We start from the raw sequence: 16,017 nt of genomic DNA on the forward strand, positions 1-16,017 counted from the left end.
GGCCATTTGAGTATAGTGAACTCATTATCAGGTTCAAGTAACCAGTCTGAGATGATTTACGCTTTATGACATGGTGCATTATCCTGCTGAGAGTAGCCATCAGAAGATGGATACACTGTGGTCATAAAGGAATGAACATGGTAAGCAACAATACTCAGGTAGGCTGTGATGTTGACACGATGCTCAATTTGTACTAGTGGGCCCCAAAGTGTGCCAAGAAAATATCCCCCACACCATTACACCACCACCAGCCTAAACCATTGAAACAAGGCAGGATGGATCCATGCTTTCATGTTTTTGATGGTAATTTCTGAGCCTACCATCCGAATGTTGAAGCAGAAATGGAGACTCATCAGACCAGGCAACGTTTCTCCAATCTTTTATTGTCCAATTTTAGTTAGCCTGTGCCAATTGTAGCCTCAGTTTCCTGTTCTTAGCTGACAGGAGTGTCATCAGGTGTAGTCTTCTGCTGCTCTAGCCCATAAAGAGGCCAGTGAGTGCATGATGTTTTATAAATCTTATATAAATCTATGTAAATTCATTTTCCTTCAGCTTAGTCCCTTTATTCATCAGGGGTTGCCACAGTGGAATGAACCACCAACTATATACATCTACATTATATGATATATAAATCTTTAGGAAATGTTTTTGGTACACCAAAAAGTGTGACCATCCGACAAGCTAATCCAGCAGAAAATAGTGTTTAAAATGTCCTAAAACTCGTATGCGCTCCAGCTGGCAATGAGGCAAATATATGACGCAAATGTTATATTTGCTGTTACATGTTACAACTATTCCTTTTTAAGTGTTAATATCTGAAGATTGTAACAAACTCCGCCACTAGGTGTCGCTGTTACCGTGATGTTCTTAAAAGCGTTGCACATTTTGGCAGAGCATTTTTCTCACCCAGGTAAAACATCTATGCCATATGTTCACTCTCAGTTTTACAGAGGAAATGACATTACGCTAAACCTCTGTTTTTGTGCTCCACAGAAGAAAGGAAACCAGGCTGGCTCTGGACTGTTTGGTGAGTAGATGATGAACGGGTTCTTTAATATCAAACGTGATGAAACTAAACGTGCCACAAGAGTGCGCTGTTAAATGAAGGAGATTAAAGGGACACTTCACCCAAGTGGAAAGTCAGTCATCCTTCACTTGTTTCAAACCTGTTTGCGTTTCTTTCTTCTGTTGAAAACAGAAGAAGGTAGTTTGAAGAATGTTGGAAACAAGTAGCTATCGATTTCCTCATATACAATGATTGTCAATGGCTACTATTTTCCAACATTCTTCAAAATATCTTCTTTTGTGTTCAACATCACTTGAAGATGAATTAATGATGCGTAAATGTTATTTTTTGCTGAACTATCCCCTTTTTTAAAGGCTTTTTGAAATGCATTTATCTATAATGCATTTATAAGACATTTCTGTCTATATTAAATCTAAAATTTTTATTTATTTATTTATTGTGTATGTATTATTTAATAATTCAAAATAATAATGCATAATTAAAAAAAACTCTAATTGCATTAAAATTATTAATAAATGCTTTGTTATATTTCCACCACTACAAAGTTATGAGTGTTATGGCATGGATATATAAATAATTTCAGAGCATACATAAAATATTATTATTTTTAGTTTATTTTTCAATATGATGATTATTATTATTATTATTATTTTTATTGTTGTTATTATTATATGTATTATGGGCGACATGGTGACTCAGTGGTTAGCACTGTCACCGCAAGAAGGTCGCTGGTTTGAGTCCCAGCTGGGCCAGTTGGCATTTCTGTGTGCAGTTTGCAAGTTCTCCCCTAGTTGGCGGGGGTCTTTCTTCCAGGTGCTCCGGTTTCACCCACAGTCCAAATCGTAGTATCAGAATGAGCCCAGAGGTGGGACCAAGTCATTGTTTGGCAAGTCACAAGTAAGTCTCAATTCATTGCCCTCAAGTCCCGAGTCAAGTCCCGAGTCAAGACAGGCAAGTCCCGAGTCAAGTCCCAAGTCAAAGGCAACAAGTCTCAAGTCAAGTCCAAAGTCCTATAGTTTGATTTTCGAGTCTTTTCGAGTCTTTTTATCAGAAAAATAAAATTTAAACAGATTATGTATGGCTGTAAGATCTGTATTTAATAAACAAACCTTTTTTTAATGAAAGAACATTGCTCAGATATATAAAGATACAAATGTAATTTTCTGAAAAAGTGCTAAACAGTGCTGCGTCTCGTCTACACAGCCTATTGCACAAGAACGAGTTCCACCAAAAAAAGAGTCCATTTTGCTTCACATCACACAGAAATTGCAGGTCTACTGCTGTCTGGTTCATTAAGTTTAGTTGTGCTATGTTATGTCTTTAGTGATCAACTTGTGGTTAACTAAAACTACATAAACAACCTCAATGAGGCAGCAGTAGACCAACAACTCCTGTATGCTGCAAAGTAAAATTGAGTGAAATTGGTATTTTGTCAATTGAATCGCGTGTGTGCTAAAGAGATGGAGATGCAAATCTGTCTTGCAGCAATGTAAAATGGTAGCACATATTCTAAATGAAGTAGGCTACTTCATACAAACAATAACATTGTTTTCTTCACATAACAATGAAGAACTTTGCTCTCTACCTTGTGTGATGCTCGTGCACCGATTTCCTCTGTGGACAAAACTGATTGCGAGTTCTCAAATATACACTGCTCACGCGCAAATTTTCTTGCTCTCAAATATGCACTGCTCACGCACACATTTTCCTGCGCGCTCTCAGAGATTATATACAGAATTTGTGTCTTGTGTTTCCTCTTCCTTTTGTGCTTTTTGATATGATTTATATTGAGGCCTTATTTATTAACAAAAACCAAAATACTAAATTAGACTTACATATTAAATTTTTTATCTAATAAACCATAACATTTTGGCTGTATGTTTTATGATGAGATATTTCCAGTTTCAAACACTTAAAGACACAGATAATAGAGGTTGGGTGTAAAGAATGCATTTTGTTTTACAAACATTTATTAAACATCCAAAAGGTTCACCATACTAATCAAATAAAAAACATTTAAACAAAAATATAACTAACGCAAGCAGAAATGTAACTGTGATAAAAATAAGGAAAAACTTGATTTGGCATTATAGCCTACTGTACTATTCACTCTTTAAATAAATCTCACTGTCAATCCCATTTTATCATGGCAACTAAAATAAAGTGAACTAGTCTCTGCTGTCTTCCACATTATTGATGAGATTGTGGAGGACATTTTCCATGTCATCCTCTTCATTTTGAGGAAAAGCTGTTCCACAGGGCCCCTGAACACATCTATTGGCATGGACAGTGTTTTGAACAGTACTATAGTAAAGTACTTTAATTAATCTGTTGGGGTAATATTATAGTTGCTATGGTAACACAAGTGTAATATAAACAAATGACAAAGTGCTGTAGTTTTTTTTACAGTATTGGGTATATTATACTACAATTTACCACACTTTACTGTAGTAAAACTACACTCTGTATTTCATTTTATTAGTTCACTATTCTTAATACTACAGTATGCTGAAGCATTCATTAACAACTTGTAAATAATACTAGGCTTAAACATAGGCAGTATACCTAACTCTCAAAAACACTAGTATTTATTATAGAATTTACCTTAACCTCATAGTTTTTTCGTGTATTGTTACTAAATAGTTTAGCAATATATAAACCATATCAACATTCTGGAATAATCAATTTACCAGGAGGATCTCTGGAGAGCAAAAGCAGGAAAATTATGAAGCGCCAGTGTGGACAAAAGTCAAGCAAACGCAGAGAGACTGAATACGCGCGTGAGAGACCAGCCAATCAGATTGAAGTACCTGCCCACTGGTGAAAGTAATGTCAGAGCCAATCAAATTTTTCTTTCTTTTCATAAAGAACGGGGTTCGAATCCCACTTAGGCACTTGTAAACAATCATTTTAGAACATTTAGTCAAAAATCCCTACTGAAAAAACAGCTTAAACCAGTCTAGGCTGGTTGACTGGTTTTAGAGGGGTTTTGGCCATTTCCAGGCTGGTTTCCAGCCATTTCCAGCCTGGTCTTGGTCAGGCTGGGAGATGACCAGCTAAAACCAGCTATGTCCAGCTTAAACCAGGCTGGTCAAGCTGGTTTTAGCTGGATTTTGCTGGTCAGTTTCCAGCCTGACCAGCTAAGACCAGGCTGGAAATGGCTGGAAAACAGCCTGGAAATGGCCAAAACCCCTCTAAAACCAGCCTGGTCGACCAGCTAAAACCAGCTTACCAGCCTAGGCTGGTTTAAGCTGGATTTTTCTGCAGGGATATTGTTATGTTTAACCATTTATTAGAGCCACAAAGTATCTAAAACTTGTTTTCATGTTTGAATAGCCAATAAATGTGCTAAATAAATTAAAATAGAAATACCCACAGTGAAACAGTTATATACATTTAAATATTAGTTTAAATACATTCATAGTGGTTTTAAATATCTTTTAATATGTAAAGTAGAGAAGTTCACATTCAACAAACTGAATAAAACAAGTCTTCGTTTTTAGTTTATTTAAAAACAATTACAAATGGAGTAATTCAACTCACAATTAAATGATCTCATTGAGTGATGGAATAATAAAGGTAAAACTTTAATTGAATGATCAGTCAAGTGTTTCCAAATGAAATCTGTTAAAATAAGAGTCCTACAAAACAGGAACAAAGACACTCATGAAACAAAATGTGATTGTTAATTGTATTTTTTATTAGATGGTTGGTTTTAAGTACTTTAAAAATAGTAGATAATCCTTAAATATAGAGGGGGAAATACAGAAAAACAAACAAAACAGAAATTCAAGAATATATATGCATTACATTACAATCTCACAATAAAAATTTAATTAAAAACCATATAGAGGACTAAAATATTGCTAAGAGGCATAACATCAACAATAATAAAAAATACCTTTAAGGTTTTAAATACTAAATAAAATTAATAGTATTAATCCAAAATATGAAAAATGTAACACTTTACAATAAGGTTGTATCAATTAATTAAGTTTATGCATGTACTAATGTGAACAAACAATGCAGTGCAGTTCATTACAGTATTCATTATTTTATGCTTTAATTAATGGAAAAAAATGTATTGGTTAATTCTTGTTAACTCACAGTGCATTAACATTAATGTTAACAAGCATACCTATAAATTGTAATAATTCAATAGTAAATGTTAAACTATAATTAATAAAGGTTTAGAAGTATAGTTCATTATTAGTTCATGTTAGTACATATATTAACTAAAGAAACCTTATTGCAAAATGTCACCAGAAAATAACAAAAAACTTTTTTTTTTACAGTTTTAAGAGCTTTAAAAATAAATTATATATCTAGTTATTATGGCATGTAATTAATGTTACTACTAATTAAATAGTTAGAAAATACTGTCAGAGGATGGGCAAAACACAAAGATAAAACATAATATGCGCATTGACACAAACGACCAAATGCAAAAACATAAATTACAGCCATGTTCATTCATAATTATATGATATAAATCACGAGAGGGTAAATTTGGTTTAAAAAAAACTGAAGTTCATTGACTTATACACAACAGTAAAACAATGCTTTTGCACAACAGTAACACATTGCCAGTAGTAAAGTCTCTTACCTTTGACAGATGTTGTAAATCCGCTGAATAAAACAAAAGGAGCAGATCGCGGATGTGTTTATTTCACTCTCTGAGTCAGAATGAAAATGGCATCTTCAAATTTCCCGCTGGTGCAAAAACACGGAAGTGCGCCACAAAGCGCTAGTGGTCGAAAGTATGCGTGCATGCTCTCTGTCACACACGCACACACACGCAGAGATAGAGCGTTCTGTGTCAACATACTTTTTATCTTTGGGCTTTTTATAGAAATTAGCAAGTCTTTACAAGTCAATAGGCGCAAGTCCAAGTGAAAGTCCGAGTCATTTATGTTCAAGTCCAAGTCGAGTTGCAAGTCTTTTTATATTTTGTCAAGTCGAGTCTGAAGTCATCAAATTCATGACTCGAGTCTGACTCGAGTCCAAGTCACATGACTCGAGTCCACACCTCTGAATGAGCCTGGGTTGGAGTGATGATTATCATTCATAAACAGCATTTTTGTTATATTGTTTTGTTTTTTACTAGAAAGAAATATTTTTGCCTATACACACACACACACATACAGGAAATGAGGAATCAGACCTATATATCCTGAAGCTCTTCATTGTTTCTCTCAGTCAGATATCTTGGGTTTGTGGTTTTGTACTTGCCCTGGGACACAACAAAACCTGAACAGATTTTTACATAAAAACAGCACTGGAGAAAAAAAACTGACATAGCAACATAACACCTCGATTACACCATATTCAATTTTCACACAGCAAACATGTCGAAGTGAAAATGATCATCAGGGCATCACCGCAGATGTGTGTTTGTGTGTGTGTGTATGTGTGTTCATACATCTGTGTTTAAGTCTCCATGTCCGCCTCCACATCATGAATATATGTCAGATCAAGTATATATGTTGAAGATGAGACACTCCAGGTGAATAGAGTAAAACCGTCCCAGTTGATTGATTATATTAAGGCAACACACACTTTTTTCATACACTTTTCAATTTGTTTTAGATTTTGGCCTTTTTGGCTTGTTATAATTTTTTGAAGTCTAATGTTATAAATATAACCCAAAATACAGTTTAACGACTTGGTTCTGCATAAATTTCAATCACAATATATTGTTAAAAGTCTGAAATTTAAACAATATATATTAGACATTAGTTTTAGTATGTTAGTCTTAAGAATGTCTATAATCTCAAGTGCTCCAAAACAGTCAAAAAAATGTAGAAGATATTAACATTCAAAGTGTGTAATTTGCAACCCATGCTCATTGTGGATATTTACCCCTGTCTACATTTCTGTGAACAGCGAAATACATAACTTGAGATACGTCTGCTCACAGCTTTTGTATTCGCAATCCATTAGTGTCCGCTGTGTACACTTTTTGATGATCACAAATTACTCTCATGCATAATTTTCTTGCGTAAATCCACCAGAGGGTGCAATATACACTTTAGTTAACCAGGCCAGCTAGCTGTCGACTTAATGAGTGACTGACTGACCCACCTACCTCCGTCCCTAAACCCAACCAATGGTCTTTGCAAAAGCAATGTAGACAAAGAAAAGCCGTTGTGGCTGTGTAATTTCACCACATTTATTATCCTGTTGTTTATTCATTTATTTTTTGCTTTACCTGGTTTCTGGAACTGTTCTTCACCAGATTTGAACCCTGTTGTCACAGTCAACTCCATAGCATTTTTTAAAAGATGAAATGCAGCCAGAATAACCTCTGGCTACATAATTCACGCTCTCCAGAAATGTAGACAGGAGTATGTATTCACAATAAGAGTGTGTTGGCAGTTTTTCACTTAATCCAAAATGGATTAAATTTTTTTTGACATCACCTCATGCTTCGGTTTCTCATTAAATATTCTGACCAATCAAATGCTCTCTAGTATCTGATATGCCCCACCCCCTTCAAAATGTTTCTCATTTGCTTTTCACTTGATGCGCTGCCACTCTCACTGGCAGAGCTGTAATCAAACAAACTGCTATTGGCTGTTTTTTAAAGAGAGGAGCTACTATGTCCTTCCCCTCTTCATGTTTCAGTTGAGATTACGTCAAACATTGAATACAAAATGCACATTTCAAAGCACTTCACAGGACTTTAAAGGCAATTTTCTGAAATAAATATGAAGAGTTCAGATGCAATCATCTAAATCCCAGCATCAGCGCATTCAGAAATAACAGTTTGCTGACAACTAAACGCCTCTTAATGCCACTTGCCTTTGACAGCAAAAGCCACTATATCCCGAGAACCAATCAGAAGGCGCGAATCGAATCATATGTTTTCAATGTAACGGTGCGCTGATACGCCGGCTTTTATGAGGAGACGTTTTATTCCGCTTTCGATTTTAAAAGACGGAGTTTGATGAACTGGATGAGCCTGTCCGACTGTTGGTGAATGGCAAATGAAAACATCCCTTGCCTCAAACTCGTTATAGGGAAAAGAAAACACACTGTACAGTGGAATGTGTAAGTTGCATCCATAACGATTTTTTGCGCAGCGACGCTACTTTGAATGAGTCTGATTTACTATATATTAAAAAGGCAACTGCGTTTCTTGAAAGACAGAGTTAAGCTGGCTTTCTTTTATCCCAAGGGGATGATATGAGGATAAACAAGGGACCAAGACCTTAAGTATGGTGAGAATGAGTAGATGAGCTTCTAAAATTGTCTGAGAGGCATCCCCTTTTTGCCCAGCAGGCCTACCTTGTGTTTTATTTGCTAATTTAAGCTGTTTAAAAAAAAAAATAAATGTAATGTATAAAACTATACATAATTTATATTACTTCATAATACATATACATCTGATAAGCTTTTTATTTGAATGGACAAGATATTGATGTTTCACAGTGTTTTACACTACATTATAACAATCTTAGTTTACAATGTTTGCAATGTTTACATTGCTCTACTTTAAATCTAAATATCAAATATCAGAAATAACAGCAGATTGTTAAGTTTTGTTTTAATTGTTTTACAGATTGTTTAAGATCAGTTTTAATGTTATTGATTAATGCACTTACTTGACAGATTTCATTCATTTATTTTCCTTCTGCTTTTTCCCTGGTTTATCACAGTGGAATGAACCGCCACTTACTTGACAGATTTATTTATTTTTAATTTTAGGTGGCTTGCGTAATGTGTTTTATGTTTGGTAAAATAATTTCTAATGGCATCTTGAGTGATTTTCAGCTAATTACACTATCTTGTTCCAATAGGTAGATTTAGAGGTTTTTGCAGAAAAAAGCACAAGTGGACAAGAAAATGAATGAATGAATTCATGTAGTTTTAATGTAATGTATTTTTTCAGAAAATAGTTGTTTATAATATTTAACAAAATGAAAAATAAAATGATTAATAAAATACTAAACTACATTCTTATAATTATTAAATACTCTGCTGCAAATATTAAGAATATAAATATTATATAAATATAATTATGCATTTAAAATGTTATATTAAATATTATATTTATTCTATCATGTTTAAAATAAAAATCTTATTTTATTATAAATATTATAAAAATATAAATATTATACAGTTGAAGTCAGAATTATGAGCTCCCCTATGATTTGAAGGATTTTCTTTTTAAAATATTTCTTAAATAATGTTTAACAGAGCAAGGAAATTTTCACAGTATCTCTGATAATATTTTTTCTTCTGGAGGAAGTCTTTTTTGTTTTATTTAGGCTAGAATTAAAGCAGGCTTAAGTTTTGTAAAGCCATTTTAAGGTCAAAATTATTAGCCCCCTTTTAAGCATTTGTTTTTTCGATTGTCTACAGAAAAAAAAACATCATTATACAATAACTTGCCTAATTAACCTAGTTAGGGCTTTAAATGTCACTTTAGGCTGTATAGAAGTGTCTTGAAAAATATCTGGTCAAATATTATTTACTGTCATAATGGCAAAGATAAAAGAAATCAGTTATTAGAAATGAGTTATTAAAACTGTGATGTTTTTATGGATGCTTTATTTCCTGATATTTTCTAAAAAGTATTTAAAAACTGCCAGGTGCACGGCAGTGATGTGCCATGCCATACACTGTGTTGTTGTGCAAGTGGTGTGTTTATCATGTTTATTCCATAGCTGTTACAGTAATATGTGTGTATTCGCATCCTAAAGCGCACATATCTACTCTCTTAATTAAGAATTAACAGCTTCTGTCGAGCATATTGTGAGATGTTGCTTCAGACCTGCGGTGTTTCACAGTGTCTCTTGTTTCGTAAAGGTCAGCGCATCCAAATACACTTTTGGAAAGAGGAATATTGTAATGAAGATGGAGTCGCCGTAGCAACAGGCCATATGCTGTGCTATCTGAAGAATATTGCAGTAATGGAGGTGTCAGAGTAAGTGTCGCCCTGAAGCTTCCACTGATGCATGTTGGGGTTTTTTTCCTGCATTAAATTGCATTTAATGGTTACGTTTCTATTAATATTGGGGGGGAAATAATGTGTAATTTATTTAAAGCAGTATTTCAGATTCAGAATAACTACATCTGAAGACTGGTGTCAATTATCGCACATTGCCACATTCATTTATAGATGTTCACGTTTATATTAGCATTTCGTCACCTTAGAAGTATAAGGTTCTAGCAGACATTTTTGTCAAAATTGAGTTATTCACATATTCTTATTAAATGACAACTTATTTACATTATGTGATATTTTTGTACAAGTTGTTTACATTTTAAGACTTTTTATTTAAAAAAAAAAAAAAAAAAAAAAGGCTTTATCTACCTTTATCTAGGTTTTAGAGTCGAACTCTAGCTTGGCTCTATTGACCTTATTCTAAAATGCGGAACTGTGCCTGTTTTCGCGATTGTTTTAGAACTTCCGATTCAGTCGCCTCTGGGAGAAATGACTAGGAATAATAAACGGCAGAAAAAGGTCAAACTACTTGCTTTACAAACAAATGTTTGCATGACCATACAGACCAAGTACAATAATATAATATGGAAATATCAGTTTGCAACATCAAACAGCGAAAGTGAATGAGACCAGAAATCTCGAGGCCAAACAATTTAAATGGCTGCGCCCACTTGTCAGCGAAGAATAAGGTGAGTAAAATTATTTCTGTGAGCCAATAGCATTGAAAAGATGTGTGTAAATGTGCAGCCTGATCTCACGAGGAAACGTAAGTATTTTACGCTTTGTCAATTTAGTGGCTAATTTGTACAAATACGTACGAGTTCAGTTGTACGAAAATGTAAGATTTTAAAAAGGAGGCGTGGCACCCAACCCAACCCCTAAACCCAACCATCATTGGGTGATGAGCAAATCCTACTAAATTGTACGAATGAGATTGTACAAATTCATGCGAATTAGCCAATAAATCAAAGCGTTACGAATTGCTGTGAGATTGCGTTAAATTGTGATGATTTAAAAGCATTTTTTGACATTGAGATGTCAAATTTTACATTGTTGAAAAAGAAACAGTTATAATTAAAATGTAATATATTAAATATTTTTATTTGTGTATAGTCAGTGAAACATTTTTAAGTGTTTATTAAAATCCTTTGCTTTTTGTCTGTTTTCTTTTAGAGTAGCGGTTCCCAAACTGAGGTGCGCAGTCTGACCACAAGGGGTGCGCGAGAGAATGCTTGTAATGGTGGAAAATTTTATCTTTTAATATTTTTATGCATTTATCTTGGGTAAACTTCACGTGTCATATTTTTGAGAGAAAAGAAATTCACGGAGTGAGAAAAAATCACATTACAAATTGTAATTCACAACCTACAACAGCCCCGCCCTTTCCAATTAGGCGCTAAGTGATAGTACATTCGTAATTTTTTTTTTGCCTACTATATTCATCAAAATGGACTCATTTACATTATGTAATGTTTTTGTATAAGTTGTTTACATTTTAAGACTTTTTATTTCAAAAACAAAAAAGACTTTAGCGACCTTAATCTATGTTTTAGAGTCGAACTCTAGCTTGGCTCTATAAGATTATTTCTGTGAGCCAATCAGCATTGAAAAGATTTGTGTAAATGTGCAGCCTGATCTCACGAGGAAACTTAAGTATTTTACATTTTGTCAGTTTAGTGGCTAATTCGTACAAATACGTACGAGTTCAGTTGTACGAAAATGTAAGATTTTAAAAAGGAGGCGTGGCACCTAACCCCACCCCTAAACCCAACCGTCATTGGGTGATAAGCAAATCGTACTAAATAGTACGAATAAGATCGTAGAATTTATGCGAATCAGCCACTTAATCAAAAAGTTACGAATTGCTGTGAGATTGCGTTAAAATGTGATGATTTAAAAGCATTTTTTGACATTGAGATGTCAAATTTTACATTGTTGAAAAAGAAAGTTATTAATAAAATGTAATATATTAAATATTTTTATTTGTGTATAGTCAGTGAAACATTTATAAGTGTTTATTAAAATCCTTTGCTTTTTGTCTGTTTTCTTTTAGAGTAGCGGTTCCCAAACTGAGGTGTGCAGTCTGACCACAAGGGGTGCGTGAGAGAATGCTTGTAATGGTGGAAAATTTTATCTTTTAATATTTTTATGCATTCATCTTGGGTAAACTTCACGTGTCATATTTTAGAGAGAATTTTTTAACAATGAGATGTTAAATTTTACATTGTTGAAAAAAAAACTGTTATTAATAAAATGTAATATATTAAATATTTTTATTTCTGTATATATAGTCAGTGAAACATTTTTCAGTGCTAATTAAACTCATTTGCTCATTGTCTGTTTTCTTTTAGAGTCTTTAAAGTTGATATTAAGCCTTGAAGAGCAAATACTTATTTAATTCATGGGGCATATAATTAAATAAATATAGTTCCATAGGGCGACACAATGGCGCAGTAGGTATTGCTGTACAGCAAGAAGGTTGCTAGTTCGAGCCTCGGCTGGGTTAGTTAGCGAATCTGTGTGGAGTTTGCATGTTTTCCCTGCGTTCGTGTGGGTTTCCTCGGGGTGCTCCCGTTTCCCCCACAGTCCAAAGACATGTAGTACAAGTGAATTGGGTTAGCTAAATTGTCCGTAGTGTATGAATGTGTGTGGATGTTTCCCAGGGATGTGTTGGGGCTGGAAGGGGTGTGTAAAAACGTGTTGGATAAGTTGGCGGTTCATTCTGCTGTGGTGACCCCTGATTAATAAAGGGACTAGGCCGAAAAGAAAATGAATGAATAATTCAATAGTTCATATAAAGCATAAAATTCAATAAATATGACCAAATTAATTACATACAATTAACAACTGCACTGGATAAAATATTTAGCACAGTCCTGTGCTTAATTTGAACAAGACATTAAATAAATGTTATAGAAAACAACTTTGTCAAGCCTCAAGATGTTGTGAACTAATCCTTTAACAACAACTTCTGCAGTGATATTATTTGTAAACTGATGCATGCAGACATATAGTTGAAGTCAGAATGATTCCCTCTAGTGGTTTGTTTTTTCTTTCAAAATATTTTCCAAATTATGTTTAACAGAACAAGGAATTTTTCATAGTATTTCCTATAATATTTTTTATTTTGAAAAAAGTCTTATTTGTTTTATTTTGGCTAGAATAAAAGGAGGTTAAAAATTTATTATTATTATTTTTATTATTATTATAATCATCATTATTATTATTATTTTCGGTTGTTTACAGAACAAATGATTGTGTTTAGAAATGTGTTGAAAAAAATCTTCTTTCCATTACACAAAAATTGGGGAAAAAATATACAGGGGGTCTAACAATTCTGACTTCAACTGTAAGAGTCCACATCAAAAGGACTGTTTTGATTGACAGGTGATGTCATCGTCTGGACTTCACCCAGCCAGTGATGAAACAGCACTTCCTGTTCCAGAGCCGCTATCAGTGCCATCATGGACTGGCAGCGAGTCAGAGAGCAGCCGCGCCAGTATGAGAGGCTGGCATTACTGGAGGAGATCTCAGCACGGAAAGAGCAGAATATTTAACCCTCTAAAACATTACACAGCCATCACTGTCATTCAGACATAAAGCACAGACGCTCCAGTACTGCAAGTAAAAGAGATATACTATATCAATGCAAAAGGATAAGAAATGATATTAATATGCCATTCTGACATTTGAAAAAAATGTTTAAACAGAAGAAACTATGTGAATGAATAATGACAACAAATGAAAACTAAATGATCATGTTATGTTTGAATAGTATTTTTTACTTCCTTTACATCTAGTTTTAATAATGATAATAACAATGAGCAACATGATACACTCACTGGCCACTTTATTAGGTACACCTTACCAGTTCTGGGTTGGGACCCTTTTGCCTTCAGAACTACCTTAATCCTTCGTGGCAGAGATTCAGCAAGGTACTGAAAATATTTCTCAGAAATCTTGGTCCATATTGACATGATAGCATCACGGCTGCACATCCATGATGTGAATCTCCAGTTCCATCACATCCAAATGTGCTCTATTGGATTAAGGTATGGTGACTGTGGAGGCCATTTCAGTACAGTGAACTCATAGTCATGTTCGAGAAACCAGTCTGAGATGATTCGCGCTTTATGACATGCCGCGTTATCCTGTTGGAAGTAGCCATCAGAAGATGGCTGCAATGTGGTCATAAAGGGATAGACATGGTCAGCAACAATATCAGGTAGACTGTGGTGTTGACACACTAATGGGTACTAATGGGTCCAAAGTGTGCCAAGAAAATGCCAAGAAAATGCCCCCCACACCAGCCTGAACCGTTGATAAAGGCAGAATGGATCCATGCTTTCATGTTGTTGACGTCAAATTCTTACCCTAACCTCTGAATGTCACAGCAGAAATGGAGACTCATCAGACCAGGCAACGTTTTTCCAATCTTCTATTTTCCAATTTTGGTGAGCCTGTGCCAATTGTAGCCTCAGTTTCCTGTTCTTAGCTGACAGGAGTGGCACTCGGTGAGGTCTTTTGCTGCTGTAGCCCATTCGCCTCAAGGTTGGACGTGTTGTGTATTCAGAGATGGTCTGCACACCTCTATTGTAACGAGTGGTTACGAGTGGTCCATCAGTGTGGTCATTCTCCTCTGACCTCTGAAACCAACAAGGCAATTGCGCCACACTAGATATTTTGTCTTTTTTGGACCATTCTCTGTAAACCCTAGAGATGGTTGTGCGTTAAAATCCCAGCAGATAAGCAGTTTTTTGAAATACTCAAAAAAACTTTTGTGTGTTTATGTCTTTTAAAACCTAGAATAGATTTGTGAGTGACACTTGTGGTGTGAACAGTCAAAAATGGACGATCCCCTGTAAAGTACCCTCAGATTTTTTTTCAGTAAAATTAATGTAATTTTATTTTGTTTATTTTTTTTTTATATTTCTTTTTTCATTTTGAGATGATTTTGTTGTAATAATCAGTTGGTATGTAGTAATTAACATCCATTTCTACTCCATTGAAAACAATGGAAGTTTAAAACTTTTTATTTTTGATTATTTTATTATAAGAAACATTAAAATGCCACTCTTATATTTTAAAAGAGTAATGTGGAGTTTAAATAGATTAAACTATGTGAAAGAATAATAACGACAAATAAAAATAAACTACCATTCATTCATTTTCCTTCGGCTTAGTACTTTTTTAATCAGGAGTTGCCACAGCGGAATGAACCGCCAACTTATTACGTTTTAGACAGCGGATGCCCTTCCAGCTGCAACCCAGTACTGGGAAACACCCATACACACATTCACACACATTCACACACATACACTACGGCCAGTTTAGTTTATTCAATTCACTTATTAGTGCATGTCTTTGGACTGTGGAGGAAACTGGAGCACACAGAGGAAACCCACACCAACATGGGGAGAACATGCAAACTCCACACAGTAATGACAACTGGCTCAGATGGCACTCAAACCAGCGACTACCACTAAGCCACTGTGTCACCCCTTACAATGACAATAATAGTGTAAAATAACATTTGAAATACAGTATGTTGGTAAATAATTATTGATTAGTTAAAAATATTTGTATTCTTATTTTTCTTTTTTAATGAGAAGAAATGAATTAATGGCAATAAATAATGATTATGTTATATTAAAATAGTATTTTGTGCTTCCTTTGCATCTAGTTTTAATGTTAATAACTATGACCAACATGATGTTTATATTGCTTATTTATTAATTTTCTTTTTGGCTCAGTCCCTTTATTAATCTGGGGTTGCCACAGCGGAATTAACCACCAACTTATCCAGCATATGTTTTACGCAGCGGATACCCTTCCAGCTGCAACCCATCTCTGGGAATTATATTGCTTATTAGATTTTAAATCTAGAAAAAAATATGTGAATGTAAAAACAAATCACAATAAATACAAATAAAAGGATCAAATGAGGAAATTTAAAAAAAAAAATATATATATATAACATGCTGTTGAATATTTAATTTGAATTTGAAACGGATCCACAAGTCAAAAGTTTTTTGAG

General features: G+C 34.3%; 1 long non-coding RNA gene across 1 annotated transcript; it reads left to right on the top strand.

The window, feature by feature from the left end:
• Positions 1-202: 202 nt before the first annotated feature.
• Positions 203-10,315, top strand: LOC141378935 (uncharacterized). The gene is made up of 3 exons (XR_012394699.1): positions 203-910; positions 994-1,027; positions 9,842-10,315. It is a non-coding gene; the product is annotated as an uncharacterized lncRNA (long non-coding RNA).
• The last annotated feature ends 5,702 nt before the right edge of the window (positions 10,316-16,017 follow it).

The sequence above is a fragment of the Danio rerio genome, chromosome 2, assembly GCF_049306965.1.
Source record: "Danio rerio strain Tuebingen ecotype United States chromosome 2, GRCz12tu, whole genome shotgun sequence".
NCBI classification, from domain to species: Eukaryota; Metazoa; Chordata; class Actinopteri; order Cypriniformes; family Danionidae; genus Danio; species Danio rerio.